The sequence below is a fragment of the Brienomyrus brachyistius genome, chromosome 1, assembly GCF_023856365.1.
Source record: "Brienomyrus brachyistius isolate T26 chromosome 1, BBRACH_0.4, whole genome shotgun sequence".
Lineage (NCBI taxonomy): Eukaryota > Metazoa > Chordata > Actinopteri > Osteoglossiformes > Mormyridae > Brienomyrus > Brienomyrus brachyistius.
In genome coordinates this window covers 30,888,606-30,908,973 of record NC_064533.1, presented here as the reverse complement: position 1 = coordinate 30,908,973, position 20,368 = coordinate 30,888,606, and the positions used below count along the sequence as shown (strand labels likewise).

The window sequence follows — 20,368 nt, the reverse complement described above, 5'->3', positions numbered from 1 at the left end:
TGGGACCAAGATAGAATGCCGCTGCTTCTTCAGGGTAGCCAATGGACCCCCGTCAACCTTGACTTACCTGGCATGGCATTCCTGCTGGTTCTTAGGGGAACTTTGAGACGTGTCTCATTTTGCATAGAAAACAGCCGACACGTGGAAGAAAATGGAAAATTCTAGCATGTTGGCCCGTTTGGAATCCTTTGTAATGACATGAAAGCGCTAGATTATCCGCATTACAGCAAGAGTCTTAATCGAGCCAAGGAGCCTTCACCATCCCATTATTTAGGAGATCAGTTTAAATCTCATTTATTATGGTATATTGGGGGAAAGAAAGTAGGGTGTGTGTCCGTATGAAACAGAGAATAGGTGTGAGTCATTCCCAAATCCCCATTTGAATCACTGATCTAAATGAGCAAGCAATAATCGAATGGAACTGTGAAACCAAAATGCAAGATCTCACCAGTAGGTTCATCTTGTCTTAATAGAGATGCTTCCACTGAGTAAAGTTTAATAGATTTCCTTTGCCGTCATGCTGGTATCAGAGCAGCAAACACAATGGAATGTGAGGAACACGTAAGTATACCACAGCCATGGGGGACCTTTGGGCAGATGTGACCTTTACCTCACTCCTCGTTAGTATAGTGGTGAGTATCCCCGCCTGTCACGCGGGAGACCGGGGTTCAATTCCCCGACGGGGAGCGTGCTGCTACTTTTAGCCATGAACCAAAGAAAGCCGCCAATCTCAAGTTACAGCAATATTGCCGTTGACTAGGTTGAGATGAATGGAGCCAGAGGAAGCAGGACAATCCAAAAAATGAGGAGCAAAGAAGTAAGAACACATAGGCCCATGCTGTTAAGGCAACAGGCATCGTTCCTTTACACACATAATGCAGTTGGCAACCTTTCGGGCAGCAGGTCCCACCGAGACTTGAACTCGGATCACTGGATTCAAAGCCCAGAGTGCTGGCCATTACACCATGGGACCAAGATAGAATGCCGCTGCTTCTTCAGGGTAGCCAATGGACCCCCGTCAACCTTGACTTACCTGGCATGGCATTCCTGCTGGTTCTTAGGGGAACTTTGAGATGTGTCTCATTTTGCATAGAAAACAGCCGACACGTGGAAGAAAATGGAAAATTCTAGCATGTTGGCCCGTTTGGAATCCTTTGTAATGACATGAAAGCGCTAGATTATCCGCATTACAGCAAGAGTCTTAATCGAGCCAAGGAGCCTTCACCATCCCATTATTTAGGAGATCAGTTTAAATCTCATTTATTATGGTATATTGGGGGAAAGAAAGTAGGGTGTGTGTTCGTATGAAACAGAGAATAGGTGTGAGTCATTCCCAAATCCCCATTTGAATCACTGATCTAAATGAGCAAGCAATAATCGAATGGAACTGTGAAACCAAAATGCAAGATCTCACCAGTAGGTTCATCTTGTCTTAATAGAGATGCTTCCACTGAGTAAAGTTTAATAGATTTCCTTTGCCGTCATGCTGGTATCAGAGCAGCAAACACAATGGAATGTGAGGAACACGTAAGTATACCACAGCCATGGGGGACCTTTGGGCAGATGTGACCTTTACCTCACTCCTCATTAGTATAGTGGTGAGTATCCCCGCCTGTCACGCGGGAGACCGGGGTTCGATTCCCCGACGGGGAGCGTGCTGCTACTTTTAGCCATGAACCAAAGAAAGCCGCCAATCTCAAGTTACAGCAATATTGCCGTTGACTAGGTTGAGATGAATGGAGCCAGAGGAAGCAGGACAATCCAAAAAATGAGGAGCAAAGAAGTAAGAACACATAGGCCCATGCTGTTAAGGCAACAGGCATCGTTCCTTTACACACATAATGCAGTTGGCAACCTTTCGGGCAGCAGGTCCCACCAAGACTTGAACTCGGATCACTGGATTCAAAGCCCAGAGTGCTGGCCATTACACCATGGGACCAAGATAGAATGCCGCTGCTTCTTCAGGGTAGCCAATGGACCCCCGTCAACCTTGACTTACCTGGCATGGCATTCCTGCTGGTTCTTAGGGGAACTTTGAGACGTGTCTCATTTTGCATAGAAAACAGCCGACACGTGGAAGAAAATGGAAAATTCTAGCATGTTGGCCCGTTTGGAATCCTTTGTAATGAAATGAAAGCGCTAGATTATCCACATTACAGCAAGGGTCTTAATCGAGCCAAGGAGCCTTCACCATCCCATTCCTTAGGAGATCAGTTTAAATCTCATTTATTATGGTATATTGGGGGAAAGAAAGTAGGGTGTGTGTCCGTATGAAACAGAGAATAGGTGTGAGTCATTCCCAAATCCCCATTTGAATCACTGATCTAAAAGAGCAAGCAATAATCGAATGGAACTGTGAAACCAAAATGCAAGATCTCACCAGTAGGTTCATCTTGTCTTAATAGAGATGCTTCCAATGAGTAAAGTTTAATAGATTTCCTTTGCCGTCATGCTGGTATCAGAGCAGCAAACACAATGGAATGTGAGGAACACGTAAGTATACCACAGCCATGGGGGACCTTTGGGCAGATGTGACCTTTACCTCACTCCTCGTTAGTATAGTGGTGAGTATCCCCGCCTATCACGTGGGAGACCGGGGTTCGATTCCCCGACGGGGAGCGTGCTGCTACTTTTAGGCATGAACCAAAGAAAGCCACCAAACTCAAGTTACAGCAATATTGCCGTTGACTAGGTTGAGATGAATGGAGCCAGAGGAAGCAGGACAATCCAAAAAATGAGGAGCAAAGAAGTAAGAACACATAGGCCCATGCTGTTAAGGCAACAGGCATCGTTCCTTTACACACATAATGCATTTGGCAACCTTTCGAGCAGCAGGTCCCACCGAGACTTGAACTCGGATCACTGGATTCAAAGCCCAGAGTGCTGGCCATTACACCATGGGACCAAGATAGAATGCCACTGCTTCTTCAGGGTAGCCAATGGACCCCCGTCAACCTTGACTTACCTGGCATGGCATTCCTGCTGGTTCTTAGGGAAACTTTGAGACGTGTCTCATTTTGAATAGAAAACAGCCGACACGTGGAAGAAAATGGAAAATTCTAGCATGTTGGCCCGTTTGGAATCCTTTGTAATGAAATGAAAGCGCTAGATTATCCACATTACAGCAAGGGTCTTAATCGAGCCAAGGAGCCTTCACCATCCCATTCCTTAGGAGATCAGTTTAAATCTCATTTATTATGGTATATTGGGGGAAAGAAAGTAGGGTGTGTGTCCGTATGAAACAGAGAATAGGTGTGAGTCATTCCCAAATCCCCATTTGAATCACTGATCTAAATGAGCAAGCAATAATCGAATGGAACTGTGAAACCAAAATGCAAGATCTCACCAGTAGGTTCATCTTGTCTTAATAGAGATGCTTCCAATGAGTAAAGTTTAATAGATTTCCTTTGCCGTCATGCTGGTATCAGAGCAGCAAACACAATGGAATGTGAGGAACACGTAAGTATACCACAGCCATGGGGGACCTTTGGGCAGATGTGACCTTTACCTCACTCCTCGTTAGTATAGTGGTGAGTATCCCCCCCTGTCACGCGGGAGACCGGGGTTCGATTCCCCGACGGGGAGCGTGCTGCTACTTTTAGCCATGAACCAAAGAAAGCCACCAAACTCAAGTTACAGCAATATTGCCGTTGACTAGGTTGAGATGAATGGAGCCAGAGGAAGCAGGACAATCCAAAAAATGAGGAGCAAAGAAGTAAGAACACATAGGCCCATGCTGTTAAGGCAACAGGCATCGTTCCTTTACACACATAATGCATTTGGCAACCTTTCGAGCAGCAGGTCCCACCGAGACTTGAACTCGGATCACTGGATTCAAAGCCCAGAGTGCTGGCCATTACACCATGGGACCAAGATAGAATGCCGCTGCTTCTTCAGGGTAGCCAATGGACCCCCGTCAACCTTGACTTACCTGGCATGGCATTCCTGCTGGTTCTTAGGGGAACTTTGAGACGTGTCTCATTTTGCATAGAAAACAGCCGACACGTGGAAGAAAATGGAAAATTCTAGCATGTTGGCCCGTTTGGAATCCTTTGTAATGACATGAAAGCGCTAGATTATCCGCATTACAGCAAGAGTCTTAATCGAGCCAAGGAGCCTTCACCATCCCATTATTTAGGAGATCAGTTTAAATCTCATTTATTATGGTATATTGGGGGAAAGAAAGTAGGGTGCGTGTCCGTATGAAACAGAGAATAGGTGTGAGTCATTCCCAAATCCCCATTTGAATCACTGATCTAAATGAGCAAGCAATAATCGAATGGAACTGTGAAACCAAAATGCAAGATCTCACCAGTAGGTTCATCTTGTCTTAATAGAGATGCTTCCACTGAGTAAAGTTTAATAGATTTCCTTTGCCGTCATGCTGGTATCAGAGCAGCAAACACAATGGAATGTGAGGAACACGTAAGTATACCACAGCCATGGGGGACCTTTGGGCAGATGTGACCTTTACCTCACTCCTCGTTAGTATAGTGGTGAGTATCCCCGCCTGTCATGCGGGAGACCGGGGTTCGATTCCCCGACGGGGAGCGTGCTGCTACTTTTAGCCATGAACCAAAGAAAGCCACCAAACTCAAGTTACAGCAATATTGCCGTTGACTAGGTTGAGATGAATGGAGCCAGAGGAAGCAGGACAATCCAAAAAATAAGGAGCAAAGAAGTAAGAACACATAGGCCCATGCTGTTAAGGCAACAGGCATCGTTCCTTTACACACATAATGCAGTTGGCAACCTTTCGGGCAGCAGGTCCCACCGAGACTTGAACTCGGATCACTGGATTCAAAGCCCAGAGTGCTGGCCATTACACCATGGGACCAAGATAGAATGCCGCTGCTTCTTCAGGGTAGCCAATGGACCCCCGTCAACCTTGACTTACCTGGCATGGCATTCCTGCTGGTTCTTAGGGGAACTTTGAGACGTGTCTCATTTTGCATAGAAAACAGCCGACACGTGGAAGAAAATGGAAAATTCTAGCATGTTGGCCCGTTTGGAATCCTTTGTAATGAAATGAAAGCGCTAGATTATCCACATTACAGCAAGGGTCTTAATCGAGCCAAGGAGCCTTCACCATCCCATTCCTTAGGAGATCAGTTTAAATCTCATTTATTATGGTATATTGGGGGAAAGAAAGTAGGGTGTGTGTCCGTATGAAACAGAGAATAGGTGTGAGTCATTCCCAAATCCCCATTTGAATCAATGATCTAAATGAGCAAGCAATAATCGAATGGAACTGTGAAACCAAAATGCAAGATCTCACCAGTAGGTTCATCTTGTCTTAATAGAGATGCTTCCAATGAGTAAAGTTTAATAGATTTCCTTTGCCGTCATGCTGGTATCAGAGCAGCAAACACAATGGAATGTGAGGAACACGTAAGTATACCACAGCCATGGGGGACCTTTGGGCAGATGTGACCTTTACCTCACTCCTCGTTAGTATAGTGGTGAGTATCCCCGCCTGTCACGCGGGAGACCGGGGTTCGATTCCCCGACGGGGAGCGTGCTGCTACTTTTAGCCATGAACCAAAGAAAGCCACCAAACTCAAGTTACAGCAATATTGCCGTTGACTAGGTTGAGATGAATGGAGCCAGAGGAAGCAGGACAATCCAAAAAATGAGGAGCAAAGAAGTAAGAACACATAGGCCCATGCTGTTAAGGCAACAGGCATCGTTCCTTTACAAACATAATGCATTTGGCAACCTTTCGAGCAGCAGGTCCCACCGAGACTTGAACTCGGATCACTGGATTCAAAGCCCAGAGTGCTGGCCATTACACCATGGGACCAAGATAGAATGCCACTGCTTCTTCAGGGTAGCCAATGGACCCCCGTCAACCTTGACTTACCTGGCATGGCATTCCTGCTGGTTCTTAGGGAAACTTTGAGACGTGTCTCATTTTGAATAGAAAACAGCCGACACGTGGAAGAAAATGGAAAATTCTAGCATGTTGGCCCGTTTGGAATCCTTTGTAATGAAATGAAAGCGCTAGATTATCCACATTACAGCAAGGGTCTTAATCGAGCCAAGGAGCCTTCACCATCCCATTCCTTAGGAGATCAGTTTAAATCTCATTTATTATGGTATATTGGGGGAAAGAAAGTAGGGTGTGTGTCCGTATGAAACAGAGAATAGGTGTGAGTCATTCCCAAATCCCCATTTGAATCACTGATCTAAATGAGCAAGCAATAATCGAATGGAACTGTGAAACCAAAATGCAAGATCTCACCAGTAGGTTCATCTTGTCTTAATAGAGATGCTTCCACTGAGTAAAGTTTAATAGATTTCCTTTGCCGTCATGCTGGTATCAGAGCAGCAAACACAATGGAATGTGAGGAACACGTAAGTATACCACAGCCATGGGGGACCTTTGGGCAGATGTGACCTTTACCTCACTCCTCGTTAGTATAGTGGTGAGTATCCCCGCCTGTCACGCGGGAGACCGGGGTTCGATTCCCCGACGGGGAGCGTGCTGCTACTTTTAGCCATGAACCAAAGAAAGCCACCAAACTCAAGTTACAGCAATATTGCCGTTGACTAGGTTGAGATGAATGGAGCCAGAGGAAGCAGGACAATCCAAAAAATGAGGAGCAAAGAAGTAAGAACACATAGGCCCATGCTGTTAAGGCAACAGGCATCGTTCCTTTACACACATAATGCATTTGGCAACCTTTCGAGCAGCAGGTCCCACCGAGACTTGAACTCGGATCACTGGATTCAAAGCCCAGAGTGCTGGCCATTACACCATGGGACCAAGATAGAATGCCGCTGCTTCTTCAGGGTAGCCAATGGACCCCCGTCAACCTTGACTTACCTGGCATGGCATTCCTGCTGGTTCTTAGGGGAACTTTGAGACGTGTCTCATTTTGCATAGAAAACAGCCGACACGTGGAAGAAAATGGAAAATTCTAGCATGTTGGCCCGTTTGGAATCCTTTGTAATGAAATGAAAGCGCTAGATTATCCACATTACAGCAAGGGTCTTAATCGAGCCAAGGAGCCTTCACCATCCCATTCCTTAGGAGATCAGTTTAAATCTCATTTATTATGGTATATTGGGGGAAAGAAAGTAGGGTGTGTGTCCGTATGAAACAGAGAATAGGTGTGAGTCATTCCCAAATCCCCATTTGAATCACTGATCTAAATGAGCAAGCAATAATCGAATGGAACTGTGAAACCAAAATGCAAGATCTCACCAGTAGGTTCATCTTGTCTTAATAGAGATGCTTCCACTGAGTAAAGTTTAATAGATTTCCTTTGCCGTCATGCTGGTATCAGAGCAGCAAACACAATGGAATGTGAGGAACACGTAAGTATACCACAGCCATGGGGGACCTTTGGGCAGATGTGACCTTTACCTCACTCCTCGTTAGTATAGTGGTGAGTATCCCCGCCTGTCACGCGGGAGACCGGGGTTCAATTCCCCGACGGGGAGCGTGCTGCTACTTTTAGCCATGAACCAAAGAAAGCCGCCAATCTCAAGTTACAGCAATATTGCCGTTGACTAGGTTGAGATGAATGGAGCCAGAGGAAGCAGGACAATCCAAAAAATGAGGAGCAAAGAAGTAAGAACACATGGGCCCATGCTGTTAAGGCAACAGGCATCGTTCCTTTACACACATAATGCAGTTGGCAACCTTTCGGGCAGCAGGTCCCACCGAGACTTGAACTCGGATCACTGGATTCAAAGCCCAGAGTGCTGGCCATTACACCATGGGACCAAGATAGAATGCCGCTGCTTCTTCAGGGTAGCCAATGGACCCCCGTCAACCTTGACTTACCTGGCATGGCATTTCTGCTGGTTCTTAGGGGAACTTTGAGACGTGTCTCATTTTGCATAGAAAACAGCCGACACGTGGAAGAAAATGGAAAATTCTAGCATGTTGGCCCGTTTGGAATCATTTGTAATGAAATGAAAGCGCTAGATTATCCGCATTACAGCAAGGGTCTTAATCGAGCCAAGGAGCCTTCACCATCCCATTCCTTAGGAGATCAGTTTAAATCTCATTTATTATGGTATATTGGGGGAAAGAAAGTAGGGTGTGTGTCCGTATGAAACAGAGAATAGGTGTGAGTCATTCCCAAATCCCCATTTGAATCACTGATCTAAATGAGCAAGCAATAATCGAATGGAACTGTGAAACCAAAATGCAAGATCTCACCAGTAGGTTCATCTTGTCTTAATAGAGATGCTTCCACTGAGTAAAGTTTAATAGATTTCCTTTGCCGTCATGCTGGTATCAGAGCAGCAAACACAATGGAATGTGAGGAACACGTAAGTATACCACAGCCATGGGGGACCTTTGGGCAGATGTGACCTTTACCTCACTCCTTGTTAGTATAGTGGTGAGTATCCCCGCCTGTCACGCGGGAGACCGGGGTTCAATTCCCCGACGGGGAGCGTGCTGCTACTTTTAGCCATGAACCAAAGAAAGCCGCCAATCTCAAGTTACAGCAATATTGCCGTTGACTAGGTTGAGATGAATGGAGCCAGAGGAAGCAGGACAATCCAAAAAATGAGGAGCAAAGAAGTAAGAACACATAGGCCCATGCTGTTAAGGCAACAGGCATCGTTCCTTTACACACATAATGCAGTTGGCAACCTTTCGGGCAGCAGGTCCCACCGAGACTTGAACTCGGATCACTGGATTCAAAGCCCAGAGTGCTGGCCATTACACCATGGGACCAAGATAGAATGCCGCTGCTTCTTCAGGGTAGCCAATGGACCCCCGTCAACCTTGACTTACCTGGCATGGCATTCCTGCTGGTTCTTAGGGGAACTTTGAGACGTGTCTCATTTTGCATAGAAAACAGCCGACACGTGGAAGAAAATGGAAAATTCTAGCATGTTGGCCCGTTTGGAATCCTTTGTAATGAAATGAAAGCGCTAGATTATCCGCATTACAGCAAGGGTCTTAATCGAGCCAAGGAGCCTTCACCATCCCATTCCTTAGGAGATCAGTTTAAATCTCATTTATTATGGTATATTGGGGGAAAGAAAGTAGGGTGTGTGTCCGTATGAAACAGAGAATAGGTGTGAGTCATTCCCAAATCCCCATTTGAATCACTGATCTAAATGAGCAAGCAATAATCGAATGGAACTGTGAAACCAAAATGCAAGATCTCACCAGTAGGTTCATCTTGTCTTAATAGAGATGCTTCCACTGAGTAAAGTTTAATAGATTTCCTTTGCCGTCATGCTGGTATCAGAGCAGCAAACACAATGGAATGTGAGGAACACGTAAGTATACCACAGCCATGGGGGACCTTTGGGCAGATGTGACCTTTACCTCACTCCTCGTTAGTATAGTGGTCAGTATCCCCGCCTGTCACGCGGGAGACCGGGGTTCGATTCCCCGACGGGGAGCGTGCTGCTGCTTTTAGCCATGAACCAAAGAAAGCCACCAAACTCAAGTTACAGCAATATTGCCGTTGACTAGGTTGAGATGAATGGAGCCAGAGGAAGCAGGACAATCCAAAAAATGAGGAGCAAAGAAGTAAGAACACATAGGCCCATGCTGTTAAGGCAACAGGCATCGTTCCTTTACACACATAATGCATTTGGCAACCTTTCGAGCAGCAGGTCCCACCGAGACTTGAACTCGGATCACTGGATTCAAAGCCCAGAGTGCTGGCCATTACACCATGGGACCAAGATAGAATGCCGCTGCTTCTTCAGGGTAGCCAATGGACCCCCGTCAACCTTGACTTACCTGGCATGGCATTCCTGCTGGTTCTTAGGGGAACTTTGAGACGTGTCTCATTTTGCATAGAAAACAGCCGACACGTGGAAGAAAATGGAAAATTCTAGCATGTTGGCCCGTTTGGAATCCTTTGTAATGAAATGAAAGCGCTAGATTATCCGCATTACAGCAAGGGTCTTAATCGAGCCAAGGAGCCTTCACCATCCCATTCCTTAGGAGATCAGTTTAAATCTCATTTATTATGGTATATTGGGGGAAAGAAAGTAGGGTGTGTGTCCGTATGAAACAGAGAATAGGTGTGAGTCATTCCCAAATCCCCATTTGAATCACTGATCTAAATGAGCAAGCAATAATCGAATGGAACTGTGAAACCAAAATGCAAGATCTCACCAGTAGGTTCATCTTGTCTTAATAGAGATGCTTCCACTGAGTAAAGTTTAATAGATTTCCTTTGCCGTCATGCTGGTATCAGAGCAGCAAACACAATGGAATGTGAGGAACACGTAAGTATACCACAGCCATGGGGGACCTTTGGGCAGATGTGACCTTTACCTCACTCCTCGTTAGTATAGTGGTGAGTATCCCCGCCTGTCACGCGGGAGACCGGGGTTCGATTCCTCGACGGGGAGCGTGCTGTTACTTTTAGCCATGAACCAAAGGAAGCCACCAAACTCAAGTTACAGCAATATTGCCGTTGACTAGGTTGAGATGAATGGAGCCAGAGGAAGCAGGACAATCCAAAAAATGAGGAGCAAAGAAGTAAGAACACATAGGCCCATGCTGTTAAGGCAACAGGCATCGTTCCTTTACACACATAATGCATTTGGCAACCTTTCGAGCAGCAGGTCCCACCGAGACTTGAACTCGGATCACTGGATTCAAAGCCCAGAGTGCTGGCCATTACACCATGGGACCAAGATAGAATGCCACTGCTTCTTCAGGGTAGCCAATGGACCCCCGTCAACCTTGACTTACCTGGCATGGCATTCCTGCTGGTTCTTAGGGAAACTTTGAGACGTGTCTCATTTTGAATAGAAAACAGCCGACACGTGGAAGAAAATGGAAAATTCTAGCATGTTGGCCCGTTTGGAATCCTTTGTAATGAAATGAAAGCGCTAGATTATCCACATTACAGCAAGGGTCTTAATCGAGCCAAGGAGCCTTCACCATCCCATTCCTTAGGAGATCAGTTTAAATCTCATTTATTATGGTATATTGGGGGAAAGAAAGTAGGGTGTGTGTCCGTATGAAACAGAGAATAGGTGTGAGTCATTCCCAAATCCCCATTTGAATCACTGATCTAAATGAGCAAGCAATAATCGAATGGAACTGTGAAACCAAAATGCAAGATCTCACCAGTAGGTTCATCTTGTCTTAATAGAGATGCTTCCAATGAGTAAAGTTTAATAGATTTCCTTTGCCGTCATGCTGGTATCAGAGCAGCAAACACAATGGAATGTGAGGAACACGTAAGTATACCACAGCCATGGGGGACCTTTGGGCAGATGTGACCTTTACCTCACTCCTCGTTAGTATAGTGGTGAGTATCCCCGCCTGTCACGCGGGAGACCGGGGTTCGATTCCCCGACGGGGAGCGTGCTGCTACTTTTAGCCATGAACCAAAGAAAGCCACCAAACTCAAGTTACAGCAATATTGCCGTTGACTAGGTTGAGATGAATGGAGCCAGAGGAAGCAGGACAATCCAAAAAATGAGGAGCAAAGAAGTAAGAACACATAGGCCCATGCTGTTAAGGCAACAGGCATCGTTCCTTTACACACATAATGCATTTGGCAACCTTTCGAGCAGCAGGTCCCACCGAGACTTGAACTCGGATCACTGGATTCAAAGCCCAGAGTGCTGGCCATTACACCATGGGACCAAGATAGAATGCCGCTGCTTCTTCAGGGTAGCCAATGGACCCCCGTCAACCTTGACTTACCTGGCATGGCATTCCTGCTGGTTCTTAGGGGAACTTTGAGACGTGTCTCATTTTGCATAGAAAACAGCCGACACGTGGAAGAAAATGGAAAATTCTAGCATGTTGGCCCGTTTGGAATCCTTTGTAATGAAATGAAAGCGCTAGATTATCCGCATTACAGCAAGGGTCTTAATCGAGCCAAGGAGCCTTCACCATCCCATTCCTTAGGAGATCAGTTTAAATCTCATTTATTATGGTATATTGGGGGAAAGAAAGTAGGGTGTGTGTCCGTATGAAACAGAGAATAGGTGTGAGTCATTCCCAAATCCCCATTTGAATCACTGATCTAAATGAGCAAGCAATAATCGAATGGAACTGTGAAACCAAAATGCAAGATCTCACCAGTAGGTTCATCTTGTCTTAATAGAGATGCTTCCACTGAGTAAAGTTTAATAGATTTCCTTTGCCGTCATGCTGGTATCAGAGCAGCAAACACAATGGAATGTGAGGAACACATAAGTATACCACAGCCATGGGGGACCTTTGGGCAGATGTGACCTTTACCTCACTCCTCGTTAGTATAGTGGTGAGTATCCCCGCCTGTCACGCGGGAGACCGGGGTTCGATTCCTCGACGGGGAGCGTGCTGTTACTTTTAGCCATGAACCAAAGGAAGCCACCAAACTCAAGTTACAGCAATATTGCCGTTGACTAGGTTGAGATGAATGGAGCCAGAGGAAGCAGGACAATCCAAAAAATGAGGAGCAAAGAAGTAAGAACACATAGGCCCATGCTGTTAAGGCAACAGGCATCGTTCCTTTACACACATAATGCATTTGGCAACCTTTCGAGCAGCAGGTCCCACCGAGACTTGAACTCGGATCACTGGATTCAAAGCCCAGAGTGCTGGCCATTACACCATGGGACCAAGATAGAATGCCACTGCTTCTTCAGGGTAGCCAATGGACCCCCGTCAACCTTGACTTACCTGGCATGGCATTCCTGCTGGTTCTTAGGGAAACTTTGAGACGTGTCTCATTTTGAATAGAAAACAGCCGACACGTGGAAGAAAATGGAAAATTCTAGCATGTTGGCCCGTTTGGAATCCTTTGTAATGAAATGAAAGCGCTAGATTATCCACATTACAGCAAGGGTCTTAATCGAGCCAAGGAGCCTTCACCATCCCATTCCTTAGGAGATCAGTTTAAATCTCATTTATTATGGTATATTGGGGGAAAGAAAGTAGGGTGTGTGTCCGTATGAAACAGAGAATAGGTGTGAGTCATTCCCAAATCCCCATTTGAATCACTGATCTAAATGAGCAAGCAATAATCGAATGGAACTGTGAAACCAAAATGCAAGATCTCACCAGTAGGTTCATCTTGTCTTAATAGAGATGCTTCCAATGAGTAAAGTTTAATAGATTTCCTTTGCCGTCATGCTGGTATCAGAGCAGCAAACACAATGGAATGTGAGGAACACGTAAGTATACCACAGCCATGGGGGACCTTTGGGCAGATGTGACCTTTACCTCACTCCTCGTTAGTATAGTGGTGAGTATCCCCGCCTGTCACGCGGGAGACCGGGGTTCGATTCCCCGACGGGGAGCGTGCTGCTACTTTTAGCCATGAACCAAAGAAAGCCACCAAACTCAAGTTACAGCAATATTGCCGTTGACTAGGTTGAGATGAATGGAGCCAGAGGAAGCAGGACAATCCAAAAAATGAGGAGCAAAGAAGTAAGAACACATAGGCCCATGCTGTTAAGGCAACAGGCATCGTTCCTTTACACACATAATGCATTTGGCAACCTTTCCAGCAGCAGGTCCCACCGAGACTTGAACTCGGATCACTGGATTCAAAGCCCAGAGTGCTGGCCATTACACCATGGGACCAAGATAGAATGCCGCTGCTTCTTCAGGGTAGCCAATGGACCCCCGTCAACCTTGACTTACCTGGCATGGCATTCCTGCTGGTTCTTAGGGGAACTTTGAGACGTGTCTCATTTTGCATAGAAAACAGCCGACACGTGGAAGAAAATGGAAAATTCTAGCATGTTGGCCCGTTTGGAATCCTTTGTAATGACATGAAAGCGCTAGATTATCCGCATTACAGCAAGAGTCTTAATCGAGCCAAGGAGCCTTCACCATCCCATTATTTAGGAGATCAGTTTAAATCTCATTTATTATGGTATATTGGGGGAAAGAAAGTAGGGTGTGTGTCCGTATGAAACAGAGAATAGGTGTGAGTCATTCCCAAATCCCCATTTGAATCACTGATCTAAATGAGCAAGCAATAATCGAATGGAACTGTGAAACCAAAATGCAAGATCTCACCAGTAGGTTCATCTTGTCTTAATAGAGATGCTTCCAATGAGTAAAGTTTAATAGATTTCCTTTGCCGTCATGCTGGTATCAGAGCAGCAAACACAATGGAATGTGAGGAACACGTAAGTATACCACAGCCATGGGGGACCTTTGGGCAGATGTGACCTTTACCTCACTCCTCGTTAGTATAGTGGTGAGTATCCCCGCCTGTCACGCGGGAGACCGGGTTTCGATTCCCCGACGGGGAGCGTGCTGCTACTTTTAGCCATGAACCAAAGAAAGCCACCAAACTCAAGTTACAGCAATATTGCCGTTGACTAGGTTGAGATGAATGGAGCCAGAGGAAGCAGGACAATCCAAAAAATGAGGAGCAAAGAAGTAAGAACACATAGGCCCATGCTGTTAAGGCAACAGGCATCGTTCCTTTACACACATAATGCATTTGGCAACCTTTCGAGCAGCAGGTCCCACCGAGACTTGAACTCGGATCACTGGATTCAAAGCCCAGAGTGCTGGCCATTACACCATGGGACCAAGATAGAATGCCACTGCTTCTTCAGGGTAGCCAATGGACCCCCGTCAACCTTGACTTACCTGGCATGGCATTCCTGCTGGTTCTTAGGGAAACTTTGAGACGTGTCTCATTTTGAATAGAAAACAGCCGACACGTGGAAGAAAATGGAAAATTCTAGCATGTTGGCCCGTTTGGAATCCTTTGTAATGAAATGAAAGCGCTAGATTATCCACATTACAGCAAGGGTCTTAATCGAGCCAAGGAGCCTTCACCATCCCAGTCCTTAGGAGATCAGTTTAAATCTCATTTATTATGGTATATTGGGGGAAAGAAAGTAGGGTGTGTGTCCGTATGAAACAGAGAATAGGTGTGAGTCATTCCCAAATCCCCATTTGAATCACTGATCTAAATGAGCAAGCAATAATCGAATGGAACTGTGAAACCAAAATGCAAGATCTCACCAGTAGGTTCATCTTGTCTTAATAGAGATGCTTCCACTGAGTAAAGTTTAATAGATTTCCTTTGCCGTCATGCTGGTATCAGAGCAGCAAACACAATGGAATGTGAGGAACACGTAAGTATACCACAGCCATGGGGGACCTTTGGGCAGATGTGACCTTTACCTCACTCCTCGTTAGTATAGTGGTGAGTATCCCCGCCTGTCACGCGGGAGACCGGGGTTCGATTCCCCGACGGGGAGCGTGCTGCTACTTTTAGCCATGAACCAAAGAAAGCCACCAAACTCAAGTTACAGCAATATTGCCGTTGACTAGGTTGAGATGAATGGAGCCAGAGGAAGCAGGACAATCCAAAAAATGAGGAGCAAAGAAGTAAGAACACATAGGCCCATGCTGTTAAGGCAACAGGCATCGTTCCTTTACACACATAATGCATTTGGCAACCTTTCGAGCAGCAGGTCCCACCGAGACTTGAACTCGGATCACTGGATTCAAAGCCCAGAGTGCTGGCCATTACACCATGGGAACAAGATAGAATGCCGCTGCTTCTTCAGGGTAGCCAATGGACCCCCGTCAACCTTGACTTACCTGGCATGGCATTCCTGCTGGTTCTTAGGGGAACTTTGAGACGTGTCTCATTTTGCATAGAAAACAGCCGACACGTGGAAGAAAATGGAAAATTCTAGCATGTTGGCCCGTTTGGAATCCTTTGTAATGAAATGAAAGCGCTAGATTATCCACATTACAGCAAGGGTCTTAATCGAGCCAAGGAGCCTTCACCATCCCATTCCTTAGGAGATCAGTTTAAATCTCATTTATTATGGTATATTGGGGGAAAGAAAGTAGGGTGTGTGTCCGTATGAAACAGAGAATAGGTGTGAGTCATTCCCAAATCCCCATTTGAATCACTGATCTAAATGAGCAAGCAATAATCGAATGGAACTGTGAAACCAAAATGCAAGATCTCACCAGTAGGTTCATCTTGTCTTAATAGAGATGCTTCCACTGAGTAAAGTTTAATAGATTTCCTTTGCCGTCATGCTGGTATCAGAGCAGCAAACACAATGGAATGTGAGGAACACGTAAGTATACCACAGCCATGGGGGACCTTTGGGCAGATGTGACCTTTACCTCACTCCTCGTTAGTATAGTGGTGAGTATCCCCGCCTGTCACGCGGGAGACCGGGGTTCAATTCCCCGACGGGGAGCGTGCTGCTACTTTTAGCCATGAACCAAAGAAAGCCGCCAATCTCAAGTTACAGCAATATTGCCGTTGACTAGGTTGAGATGAATGGAGCCAGAGGAAGCAGGACAATCCAAAAAATGAGGAGCAAAGAAGTAAGAACACATAGGCCCATGCTGTTAAGGCAACAGGCATCGTTCCTTTACACACATAATGCAGTTGGCAACCTTTCGGGCAGCAGGTCCCACCGAGACTTGAACTCGGATCACTGGATTCAAAGCCAAGAGCGCTGGCCATTACACCATGGGACCAAGATAGAATGCCGCTGCTTCTTCAGGGTAGCCAATGGACCCCCGGCAACCTTGACTTACCTGGCATGGCATTCCTGCTGGTTCTTAGGGGAACTTTGAGACGTGTCTCATTTTGCATAGAAAACAGCCGACACGTGGAAGAAAATGGAAAATTCTAGCATGTTGGCCCGTTTGGAATCCTTTGTAATGAAATGAAAGCGCTAGATTATCCGCATTACAGCAAGGGTCTTAATCGAGCCAAGGAGCCTTCACCATCCCATTCCTTAGGAGATCAGTTTAAATCTCATTTATTATGGAATATTGGGGGAAAGAAAGTAGGGTGTGTGTCCGTATGAAACAGAGAATAGGTGTGAGTCATTCCCAAATCCCCATTTGAATCACTGATCTAAATGAGCAAGCAATAATCGAATGGAACTGTGAAACCAAAATGCAAGATCTCACCAGTAGGTTCATCTTGTCTAAATAGAGATGCTTCCACTGAGTAAAGTTTAATAGATTTCCTTTGCCGTCATGCTGGTATCAGAGCAGCAAACACAATGGAATGTGAGGAACACGTAAGTATACCACAGCCATGGGGGACCTTTGGGCAGATGTGACCTTTACCTCACTCCTCGTTAGTATAGTGGTGAGTATCCCCGCCTGTCACGCGGGAGACCGGGGTTCGATTCCCCGACGGGGAGCGTGCTGCTACTTTTAGCCATGAACCAAAGAAAGCCGCCAAACTCAAGTTACAGCAATATTGCCGTTGACTAGGTTGAGATGAATGGAGCCAGAGGAAGCAGGACAATCCAAAAAATGAGGAGCAAAGAAGTAAGAACACATAGGCCCATGCTGTTAAGGCAACAGGCATCGTTCCTTTACACACATAATGCAGTGGGCAACCTTTCGGGCAGCAGGTCCCACCGAGACTTGAACTCGGATCACTGGATTCAAAGCCCAGAGTGCTGGCCATTACACCATGGGACCAAGATAGAATGCCGCTGCTTCTTCAGGGTAGCCAATGGACCCCCGTCAACCTTGACTTACCTGGCATGGCATTCCTGCTGGTTCTTAGGGGAACTTTGAGACGTGTCTCATTTTGCATAGAAAACAGCCGACACGTGGAAGAAAATGGAAAATTCTAGCATGTTGGCCCGTTTGGAATCCTTTGTAATGAAATGAAAGCGCTAGATTATCCACATTACAGCAAGGGTCTTAATCGAGCCAAGGAGCCTTCACCATCCCATTCCTTAGGAGATCAGTTTAAATCTCATTTATAATGGTATATTGGGGGAAAGAAAGTAGGGTGTGTGTCCGTATGAAACAGAGAATAGGTGTGAGTCATTCCCAAATCCCCATTTGAATCACTGATCTAAATGAGCAAGCAATAATCGAATGGAACTGTGAAACCAAAATGCAAGATCTCACCAGTAGGTTCATCTTGTCTTAATAGAGATGCTTCCAATGAGTAAAGTTTAATAGATTTCCTTTGCCGTCATGCTGGTATCAGAGCAGCAAACACAATGGAATGTGAGGAACACGTAAGTATACCACAGCCATGGGGGACCTTTGGGCAGATGTGACCTTTACCTCACTCCTCGTTAGTATAGTGGTGAGTATCCCCGCCTATCACGCGGGAGACCGGCGTTCGATTCCCCGACGGGGAGCGTGCTGCTACTTTTAGGCATGAACCAAAGAAAGCCACCAAACTCAAGTTACAGCAATATTGCCGTTGACTAGGTTGAGATGAATGGAGCCAGAGGAAGCAGGACAATCCAAAAAATGAGGAGCAAAGAAGTAAGAACACATAGGCCCATGCTGTTAAGGCAACAGGCATCGTTCCTTTACACACATAATGCATTTGGCAACCTTTCGAGCAGCAGGTCCCACCGAGACTTGAACTCGGATCACTGGATTCAAAGCCCAGAGTGCTGGCCATTACACCATGGGACCAAGATAGAATGCCACTGCTTCTTCAGGGTAGCCAATGGACCCCCGTCAACCTTGACTTACCTGGCATGGCATTCCTGCTGGTTCTTAGGGAAACTTTGAGACGTGTCTCATTTTGAATAGAAAACAGCCGACACGTGGAAGAAAATGGAAAATTCTAGCATGTTGGCCCGTTTGGAATCCTTTGTAATGAAATGAAAGCGCTAGATTATCCACATTACAGCAAGGGTCTTAATCGAGCCAAGGAGCCTTCACCATCCCATTCCTTAGGAGATCAGTTTAAATCTCATTTATTATGGTATATTGGGGGAAAGAAAGTAGGGTGTGTGTCCGTATGAAACAGAGAATAGGTGTGAGTCATTCCCAAATCCCCATTTGAATCACTGATCTAAATGAGCAAGCAATAATCGAATGGAACTGTGAAACCAAAATGCAAGATCTCACCAGTAGGTTCATCTTGTCTTAATAGAGATGCTTCCAATGAGTAAAGTTTAATAGATTTCCTTTGCCGTCATGCTGGTATCAGAGCAGCAAACACAATGGAATGTGAGGAACACGTAAGTATACCACAGCCATGGGGGACCTTTGGGCAGATGTGACCTTTACCTCACTCCTCGTTAGTATAGTGGTGAGTATCCCCGCCTGTCACGCGGGAGACCGGGGTTCGATTCCCCGACGGGGAGCGTGCTGCTACTTTTAGCCATGAACCAAAGAAAGCCACCAAACTCAAGTTACAGCAATATTGCCGTTGACTAGGTTGAGATGAATGGAGCCAGAGGAAGCAGGACAATCCAAAAAATGAGGAGCAAAGAAGTAAGAACACATAGGCCCATGCTGTTAAGGCAACAGGCATCGTTCCTTTACACACATAATGCATTTGGCAACCTTTCGAGCAGCAGGTCCCACCGAGACTTGAACTCGGATCACTGGATTCAAAGCCCAGAGTGCTGGCCATTACACCATGGGACCAAGATAGAATGCCGCTGCTTCTTCAGGGTAGCCAATGGACCCCCGTCAACCTTGACTTACCTGGCATGGCATTCCTGCTGGTTCTTAGGGGAACTTTGAGACGTGTCTCATTTTGCATAGAAAACAGCCGACACGTGGAAGAAAATGGAAAATTCTAGCATGTTGGCCCGTTTGGAATCCTTTGTAATGACATGAAAGCGCTAGATTATCCGCATTACAGCAAGAGTCTTAATCGAGCCAAGGAGCCTTCACCATCCCATTATTTAGGAGATCAGTTTAAATCTCATTTATTATGGTATATTGGGGGAAAGAAAGTAGGGTGTGTGTCCGTATGAAACAGAGAATAGGTGTGAGTCATTCCCAAATCCCCATTTGAATCACTGATCTAAATGAGCAAGCAATAATCGAATGGAACTGTGAAACCAAAATGCAAGATCTCACCAGTAGGTTCATCTTGTCTTAATAGAGATGCTTCCACTGAGTAAAGTTTAATAGATTTCCTTTGCCGTCATGCTGGTATCAGAGCAGCAAACACAATGGAATGTGAGGAACACGTAAGTATACCACAGCCATGGGGGACCTTTGGGCAGATGTGACCTTTACCTCACTCCTCGTTAGTATAGTGGTGAGTATCCCCGCCTGTCATGCGGGAGACCGGGGTTCGATTCCCCGACGGGGAGCGTGCTGCTACTTTTAGCCATGAACCAAAGAAAGCCACCAAACTCAAGTTACAGCAATATTGCCGTTGACTAGGTTGAGATGAATGGAGCCAGAGGAAGCAGGACAATCCAAAAAATGAGGAGCAAAGAAGTAAGAACACATAGGCCCATGCTGTTAAGGCAACAGGCATCGTTCCTTTACACACATAATGCAGTTGGCAACCTTTCGGGCAGCAGGTCCCACCGAGACTTGAACTCGGATCACTGGATTCAAAGCCCAGAGTGCTGGCCATTACACCATGGGACCAAGATAGAATGCCGCTGCTTCTTCAGGGTAGCCAATGGACCCCCGTCAACCTTGACTTACCTGGCATGGCATTCC

The 20,368-nt window shown here is 46.0% G+C and overlaps 2 non-coding genes across 2 annotated transcripts; both read left to right on the top strand.

Moving 5' to 3' along the window:
* The first annotated feature begins 2,547 nt into the window (after positions 1-2,547).
* Positions 2,548-2,619, top strand: trnad-auc (transfer RNA aspartic acid (anticodon AUC)). The gene has a single exon. It is a non-coding gene; the product is annotated as a tRNA-Asp (tRNA).
* A 15,384-nt stretch (positions 2,620-18,003) lies between these two features.
* On the top strand, positions 18,004-18,075 carry trnad-auc (transfer RNA aspartic acid (anticodon AUC)). Its single transcript has one exon. It is a non-coding gene; the product is annotated as a tRNA-Asp (tRNA).
* The last annotated feature ends 2,293 nt before the right edge of the window (positions 18,076-20,368 follow it).